Source organism: Musca domestica, unplaced genomic scaffold (assembly GCF_030504385.1).
Source record: "Musca domestica strain aabys unplaced genomic scaffold, Musca_domestica.polishedcontigs.V.1.1 107, whole genome shotgun sequence".
Taxonomy (NCBI): domain Eukaryota; kingdom Metazoa; phylum Arthropoda; class Insecta; order Diptera; family Muscidae; genus Musca; species Musca domestica.
This window is the reverse complement of record NW_026712125.1, coordinates 2,197,969-2,207,769: the sequence shown is the minus strand read 5'-3', so window position 1 is coordinate 2,207,769 and position 9,801 is coordinate 2,197,969.

Genomic DNA, 9,801 nt, shown 5'->3' with positions numbered 1-9,801 from the left:
GATAACTATCGAATAGAGTATCCGATTTGATCCAAACTAGGTACATCGTAATATTATAATTAAACTAAGATCGAGTTCGGAGATGGGCAATATCGCTCCACTCCTTCTGGTATCGATCCCACCACAAAAATGTTAATGTACTGCACAGATAGAGAAAAGATAATCCGATTTTGATCAAAACTTTCCAACTCCTAATACTTGCATTAGTGCTAGATCATGTGCTAAAATATACAATATCGTCTTTTGCATTTGACCATTAATTGTGATTTTTTTAAAGAAATTTCCCAAGAAGCATTGGGGCTAAAATCGAGGATTTAAGTGAATATTTTTGGAAGACCCATTGAGGTTATAATTGCGAATTTTTACTATTTTTATATCCTCCACAATACTATGGAGGGTATATTAATTTTGTCATTCCGTTTGTAACTCATCGAAATAATGATCTTAGACCCAACAAAGTATATATATTCTTCATTAGCGTAAAATTCTAAGACGATTTAGCCATGTCCGTCTGTCTGTCTGTGTGTCTGTCCGTCCGTCTGTATGTTGCAATCACGCTATCTATCGAACGAATTGAGATATAAGACTAAAATTTTGCACACATGTTTATTTTGCCAGTAGGCAGGTTAAGTTCGTAAATGAGCCATGTAGGTCAAAGTTTTCATATGGCACCCATATAACGGTACCTCCCTATAAAAATTGTCTATGCAAGTCCAGGTCTTCGAATAGGCGCCATATATCAGTACCTCCTTATGAGAATTCGTACTGGAAGTTCGTAATGGAAGCTACAGCCTGTGACAGAAAATTGTCTATGCAGGCCCAGGTCTTCGTATACCTCCCTATGTACGGTATTTTGATTATTTGAAATTGAATATGGTAATGGCCTGTGACAGACAATGCCTATGTGACAATATTCGTGAATTTTAATACAAGTTCTTCCAAGGACAATCAGTGCTATAATCGCTATAATTAGTTTTAGTTTTTTTTTTTAACGATTTTTTCTAGGGACCATTGAGGGCAACGATGGTGGATTTTTTAGGATTTTTTTCAACGTTTCATTTCATTTCATTTTTTAAATTTTTCAAGGACTGTTATCGTGGATTTTATTTTTTTTTTTTCAAGGACTATAATTGTAGATATTTTCAAAATCATAGATTTTATTAATTTTTGAGGATTTATTTTAACTTTTAAATTATTTAAAATCATTTTTTTAATTGTGGATTTTTAACGTTTTTTTTAAAGGAATATAATTAAAGTTTTTTAGTGAATTTTTCGAAGATTATATTTTTTGATTTTTAACATTTTTCCAAGGACTATAACCGGGGATTTTTTTTTAATATTTATTCAAGGTCTTTATACGCGATTTTTTTTTTATTTTGTTTTCGAGGATCGTATTTTTTGATTTTCTTTCGAGTAACATTTCTATGACACAGAAGAAAACCACCCCTTCTCTCATTCAACAAGTTGTTTACTTGTTGCTTAAGGAAAATCCTTTTACACAGACAAATACACAACGAGAGGAAAGAAGAAACAAATACATACCCAAAACTACGACACACTGCTCTAACACTAGTATCCTAAATACACATCTCCACAAGTCACACATATACACTTACACATACACACACATACGAAAAAAGATCTTCTTCTAACCTGAGTCACAACATTTTCCTATAAATAGTGTGGCAATTTCTTCTAAGGACATCAGTCAACATTCAGTTGTTCTAGCAAAAACATCAACAGTCTACAGCGATTCAATAAAAAATTAACAAAAATGTCTTTTCCTCAAAAATCCTTCAAATTATTGCAACAAACACCCAGCAAAATGTTGAAGCAAGTTAGAAAATCTTTACAACAATTTGCCTCCCATTCAAGGCACTCGGCAAGCAGTCACAACTCTATGGCCAACGGCAGTTATCAGCAAGGCATGAGCGAGGAGGAGCTACAAAACTACTACAATGAAAAATTGGAACGATAAATCAAGGAAAAAACCTTCCAAAATGGAAACAGGGAGAATCCCTAATGACGCTTTAATTGGTGCTCAGCACTGCCCCGACTCTTTGGAATGAGTATAACTTCCCCAACGAAATGTGATCCTGATATGTTTCTCTTGGAGTTCCTGTGCAACGAAAAAATGTTGTTGTACATCTCAACTGAAATCCCGACACTATTTGGGCAAAACTCTTTGGTAGCAAAGGAATCCTTGAAATACGGTGTGATTTGAAAGTGATTTTATTGAAAAAATATTATATAACTAAAATAGTTTTAGAAATCAATGTCTTCCAATTCTTAGTTCGGTAAATAGATTTTAAGTTTCTCGATAAGTTTAGTTTAAGTCAAATGTCTTCCACGGTTTGTTTGTTTTGCATCATGTAAATATTGTAAATAAAAATAAAATATTTCTTAAAAAAACACAAATTTTTGAAATCTTTTTATTTTACAACAAAGATCTGATGGATCCGAAAAAAATATCCTGTAAAAATTCTCTATCAAAACTGTGATGGTCCTTTATAAATTATTAATTGAAAAACACCATTATATCTGTTCTGGCTTTAGGTGCTCTAAAACGTTCTCAAGAAATATTATTAAAAAATGGTGACCAGACGATCCGTAAAAAAGACCTTTTGTGAAATATTTATATTATTTAAAAACGCTATTTTGAAAGGTCCTTGAAAATTCACGGTTGATGGCAATTTTCTATTCAAAACACAGGTCACTTATCCCAGGTTGGATCAATGAAAACAATTCCTAAAAATTCAAGCAGAGTCCATCAAAGCTACTTATCAAAAAAATCCAAGTTAAGTTCTTAGGAAAAAATCTTGATAAATTGTTTTATGGCTCCTAAATTACCTGGAAAATTCTTTAAAAAATATAAGTTTTGGGATTCTGTTATCCTTGGAAAATTTCTTTAAAAAAATCCATGTTTTTGGCTTCTGTTATCCTTGGAAAAATCTTTAAAATACTTCACGTTTTTGGCCTCTGTGATCCTTTAAAATATTCTTGACAAAAATTTACATTTTTGCAAAAGTTCCTTGGAAAAGTTCTTTAATAAATTCCACGTTTTTGGCCTCTGTGATCCTTGGAAAAATTCTATAACAATTCCACGTTTTTGATCTTTGTTATCGTTGGAAAGATTTTATGAAAAATCCAAGTTTTTGCTTAGAAAATCTCTTAAAAATATCCACGTTTTTGTTTTCAGTGATCCTTGGAAAAATTCTTTAAAAAATCTACGTTTGATGGCCACAAAAGTACTTGAAATAATTATTTAAAAAATCCACATTTAATGTTCTTAGCTAAATTCCTTTAAAAATGCAGGTTTATGAAGTCCTTGGAAAAAATTATTTAAAAAATCAACGTTTAAGGCTGCTAAAGTCCTTGGAAAAATTCTTTAAATAATCCACGATTATGGCTATTAAAGTCCTTGGAAAAAATTCTTTGAAAAATCCACGATTATGGCTACTAAAGTCCTTGGAAAAAATTCTTTAAAAATCCACGTTTGTAGTTTCTAAAGTCCTTTGAAAAAATTCTATAAAAATCCACGTTTATAGCTACTAAAGTCCTTGTAAACAATTCTTTAAAAAATCCACGATATGGCTAAGAAATTCTTTAAAAAATTCACGATTATGGCTATTAAAGTCCTTGGAAAAAAAATTTTAAAATACCGACGTTTATGGCTACTAAAGTCCTAAAAAAGAAAAGCCCCACATTTGTGGCTGCTAGGGTCCATGGGATAAAATCATCAGAAATCCTCGTTCATTTTTGTTAAAAACCTTGAAAAAAAATCCACGTTAATGGCTACTAAAATTCTTGGAAAAAATTCTTTAAAATTCCAAATTTATGTCTACTAAATTCTTTGGAATAAAATCTTTGAAAAACCACGTCTTTGGATACTAAAGCCCTTTAAAAAGATTCCATAAAAACACATTTATTGCTTTTAATGTCCTTAAATATTTCTGAAAAAAGTCCACGTTCATGGCTGCTAAAGTTATTGCCAATTTTTTTAAATGCAATAGAATCCTTAGAAGTTTTTTTATATCCAATAGAGTCCTTGTTAAATATTCTTTAAAAAATCCAATACAGTCCTTGAAAAAAGACTTTTAATATCCACGTTGATGGCTATAATCCTTCGAAAGAATTCCTTAAAAATCTATGTTTATAGGTGATATCCTTGGCAAAAAATTCTTAAAAATCCACGATTATGCCTTCAAAGCCTTGGGAAAATATTATATAAAAAATCCATGTCTATGGCTTCTAAAGTCCTTGAAAAAAATCCCAAGTTAAATAGTCGAATGGTCCCTCGAAAAATATTCTTTAAAAATACACGTTCCACGGACTTTGGAATATATTCTTTAAAACGCATGTTTATTGCTCCGAGTTTCCTGGAAGAGTAGTTTTTAAAAATTAAGGTTTTTTCAACTAATGGTATTGGAAATTATTATTTAAAAAATCAATGTCTGGTCGTCTAATAGTCCTTCGAAAAATCTTTAAAACTGCATATTTAATAACTACAAAATCCAATGTCATTAAAAATCACGTTACTGCGATCTGTATATCCTTAAATAAATACTTAATAATAACCCACTTTTGGTGACTTGGTTTTTGAACATAAATTCCTTAAAAACCTGTCTTCCTATGTTGGCTCTTTAAAAACTAAAAATAATATTATTTCATAAATATTATTAATATTCTCTAAGGCTAACGAACAACCACACGCAATGCCAAAAGGACATAGCAACAAGTTGTGAATTTCCATCTTCCTGCTGAGTTTTACAAAAATCTTGCTCATTCATTTCCCTTGACTAAACCACCCTTAAAATTACTAAAATGAGACAGAAAAATACATATGCACTCTTCGCACTTATGGAGACAAGGGACAATTCATTCAACACAAGAATTTTAGGAAAAATCGTATAAAATCAGGCTCCTCACCGAGAGAGGACATCATTCAACGATTACAACTTCTGTAGTTAACATTTCAAATCAAAATTGAAAAAAATTAAAACTATCATCAAAAATGGCTCAAACCATGATTTTGTCCATCAACACCAACGTAGCCCCAATTTCCTTTGGCTGGAGAAAACCATTCAAGAAATTTGCCAAAAATTGTAAAAATTTCTTCAGCAAATATGACGTGCAGCAGCATAAGAAATTAGCCTTGAACTCTCAGGCTTCTGTGCAGCCACAAACCTGCCTCACCGAAGAGGAACATCAAAATTGGCTAAATGAACAATTGGAGAGCCAGGCATCCTTGCTGTGTTAAGCCACTGCCATCTATTGGTGGATAAATGTTCCAATGGAATCAAAACATCAACTACGCTTTAATGGAAACATTTTGGGTTTCTGGAGACATGGAGGGTGAACTTCTTCAGCGCACTGGCGAAAAGTATGAAATGGAAATCCCGACAATAAAAATTGGTTTCTTCTTGGTTTACTGCTGCTGGACAGGTGATCATCCCTTCGCGTCTTTGGATTTGCTGAAAATTTAAAAAAAATTGTGATTTGGAAATGAAAGCTTTAAATTTGAAAATCTTTTAGAAATTGCGATAAAAATTAATTTAGAAAATAGTTTGTAGAAAAAAATCAATGTCTTCCAACTAAGTTTAAGTTCGTAGCATAAGTAGTTTAAGAAAATGTCTTCCGGTTTGTTTGTTTTGCAATTGTAAATATGTAAATAAATAATAAAATATACCTATGTAACTTTGAAAAAAAGACATAAAAGTGTTTTCTGATTTATGTTGTCTTTGGAATTAGTTTTCAAATGAGGGGACTCATTGGGCCTGACTGAAATTATATTCCCAATCGGGGTTGTCTCTTAAGACTTTCGCTTTAAAAATAAGCCTAAGTTGCCTTATGAAAATCCAAGCCTTAAAAATCATTAGAAATCTAAAAAAATCCACGTTTATGGCTACTAAAGTCCTTGGAAAAAATTGTTAAAAAAAATCCACGTTTGATGTCTTCTAAAGTCCTTGGAAAAAATCCGCGTTAATGGATTGGAAAAATTATTTAAAAATCCACGTTTATGGCAACTAAAGTCCTTGGAAAAAATTGTTAAAAAAATCCACGTTTATGGCCACTAAAGTCCTTGGAAAAATTGTTAAAAAATCCACGTATATGACTACTAAAGTCCTTAACAAATTCTTTGAAAAAAAATTCTTAGGCCTTGGAAAAAATTCTTTAAAAAATCCCCGTTTATGGCTACTAAAGTCCTTGGAAAGAAATTCTTTAAAAAATCCACGTCCTTTCAAAAAATTCTTTAAAAAATCCACGTTTATGACTACTTAAGTCTTTAGAAAAAAAAAATTCTTTAAAAAATCCACGTTTATCGCTACTAAAGTCCTTGGAATAAATTCTATAAAAAATACACGTTTTTGACTACAAAAGTCCTTGGAAAAAATTGTTTAAAAAATCCACTTATGGCTACTAAAATCCTTGAAAAAAAAATTCTTTAAAAATCTATGTTTATGGCTACTAATGTCATTGAAAACAATTCTTTAAAAAAATCTACGTTTATGACTACTTAAGTCCTTGGAAAAATTCTTAAAAAATCCACGTTTATTGGTCTGAAGGTCCTTGGAAAAATTCTTAAAAATCCACGTTTATTGGTCTGAAGGTCCTTGGAAAAATTCTTAAAAAAATCCACGCTCTTTGGTCTGAAGATCATTGGAAAAAAATTTTTAAAAAATCCACATTTATGACTACTAAAGTCCTTGGAAAAAAAATTTAAAAAATCCACGTTTATGACTACTAAAGTCCTTGGAAAAAAATTTTAAAAAAATCCACGTTAATGGCCACTAATGTCCTTGGAAAAAATTCTTTAAAAAATCCACGCTCTTTGGTCTGAAGATCCTTGGAAAAAAATTTTTAAAAAATCCACATTTATGACTACTAAAGTCCTTGGAAAAAAATTTTTAAAAAATCCACGTTTATGACTACTAAAGTCCTTGGAAAAAAATTTTAAAAAAATCCACGTTAATGGCTACTGATGTCCTTGGAAAAAATTCTTTAAAAGATCCACGTTTATGGCTACTTATGTCTTTGGAAAAAATTCTTTAAAATCCACGTTTATGGCTACTAAAATCCTTGGAAAAAATTCTTTAAATAATCCACGTTTATGGCTACTAAAGTCCTTGGAAAAATTGTTTAAAAAAGCCATTTTTATGGCTTTTAAAGTCCTTGGAAAAAATCCACGTTTATGGCTAATAAAGTCCTTGGAAAAAATTCTTTAAAAAAATTCACGTTTATGGCTACTAAAGTCCTTGGAAAAAATTCTTTAAAAAATCCACGATTATGGCTACTAAAGTCCTTGGAAAAAATTCTTTAAAAAATCCACGTTTATGGCTACTAAAGTCCTTGGAAAAAATTCTTTAAAAAATCCACGTTTATGGCTACTAAAGTCCTTGGAAAAAATTATTTAAAAAATCCACGTTTATGGCTACTAAAGTCCTTGGAAAAAATTCTTTAAAAAATCCACGTTTATGGCTACTAAAGTCCTTGGAAAAAATTCTTTAAAAAATCCACGTTTATGGCTACTAAAGTCCTTGGAAAAAATTATTTAAAAATCCACGTTTATGGCTACTAAAGTCTTTGGAAAAAATTATTTAAAAAATCCACGTTTATGGCTACTAAAGTCCTTGGAAAAAATTCTTTTAAAAATCCACGTTTATGGCTACTAAAGAAAATTGGAGAAAATTCTTAAAAAAAATCCATGAGAAATGAGATTAAAATTTTGAATACAAAAGACTTAAGAAACAAACCCAGTTTTGGGGATTCATTCAAGACTCTATCATTTATGTCTCTCAATGGCAAAAATGATGCCAAAAAACACATTTAATATATTTTTTTTTTTTCAAAGTTACATAGGTATATTTTATTATTTATTTACATATTTACAATTGCAAAACAAACAAACCGGAAGACATTTTCTTAAACTACTTATGCTACGAACTTAAACTAAATTGGAAGACATTGATTTTTTCCTACAAACTATTTCCTAAATTAATATTTATCACATTTCTCTAAAATAATTTTTAAAGTTAAAGCTTTCATTTCTAAATCACAATTTTTTTAAACTTTTCAGCAAATCCAAGGACGACAGGAGATGACCACCAGTTCAGCAGCAGTAAACCAAGTGGAAACGCTGTTTAATTGTCGGGATTTCCATTTCATACTTTTCGCCAGTGCTCTGAAGAAGTTCACCCTCCATGTCTCCAGAAACCCAAAATGTTTCCATTAAAGCGTAGTTGATGTTTTGATTCCATTGGAACATTTATCCACCAATTGATGGCAATGGCTTAACACTGCAAGGCTGCCTGGCTTTCCAATTGTTCATTTAGCCAATTTTGATGTTCCTCTTCGGTAAGGCAGGTTTGATATTGGATCGATGGCTGGGAGTTCAGGGCCAATTTCTTTTGCTGCTGCACATCATATTTGCTGAAGAAATTTTTACAATTCTTGGCAAATTTCTTGAATGGTTTTCTCCAGCCAAAGGAAAGTGGGGTTTGGTTGGTGTTGATGGACAAAATCATGGTTTGAGCCATTTTCGATGATATTTTTAATTTTTTCAATTTTAATTTGAAATGTTAACTACAGGAGTTGTAATCGTTGAATGATGTCTTCTCTCGGTGAGGAACCTGGTTTTATACGAATTTTCCCAAAATTCTTGTGTTGAATGAATTGTCCTTTGTCTCCACAAGTGTGAAGAGTGCATATCTATATTTCTGTCTCGTTTAAGTAATGTTAAGGGTGGTTTAGTCAAGGGAAATGAATGGGCAAGATTTTGTGTGAAACTCAGCAGGTAGATGGGAATTCACAACTTGTTGCTATGCCCTTTGGCATTGCGTGTGGTTGCCCATTTCGCTTAGAGAAATTTCGTAATATTTATGGAAAACTTAGTAGAAAAAATGCATAATTTCATTTAATTTTTAAAGGACCAACGGATACAACAAAAATTGGAAAGTGGATGGGATTTTGGAAATTCAACGACTTTGGAAGCATTAGATTTTTTGAAGATTTTTTCAAAAAGGACATTAGTGGCTATAACGTGGATTTTTGAAAGATTGTTTCAAAGGACTTTGGTAGCCATGAACGTAATTTTTAAAGATTTTTTTCCAAGGACTTTAGTTGCCATTAAACTGGATTTTTCTAAGAATTTTAGTAGCCACAAAGAATTTGTGTTTTTAAATCATTTTTCCAAGAATTTTTGTGGCTATAAAGGTGGATTTTTTAAAGATTTTTTTTAAAGGACTTTGGAGCCTTAAGCTTGGGCTTTTAAAGAATTTTTTAAAGGACTTTTGTAGCCATAAACATGGATTTTTTAAAGAAAATTTTCCAAGAACTGTAGTAACCCTAAACGTTTATGTTTTTATGATTTTTTTTTATTTAATAAATAATTTTCTTCCAAGGACTTTAGTAGCCATAAATGTGGATTTTTTAAAGAATTTTTCCCAAGGACTTTAGTAGCCATAAACGTGGATTTTTTAAAGAATTTTTTCCAAGGACATTAGTAAAAATAAACGTGAATATTTTTATAGAATCTTTTCCAAGGACATTAGTAAAAATAAACGTGGATTTTTTAGAGAATCTTTTCCAAGGACTTTAGTAGCCATATACGGATTTTTAAATAATTTTTTCCAAGGGTTTTAGTGGCCATAAATGTGGATTTTTTAAAGAATTTTTTCCAAGGACTTTAGTAGCCATAAGCGTGGATTTTTTAAAGAATTTTTTCCAAAGACTTTTGTAGTCATCAAACTTGGATTTTTTAAAGAATTATTTCCAAGGACTTTAGTAGCCATAAACGTGGAT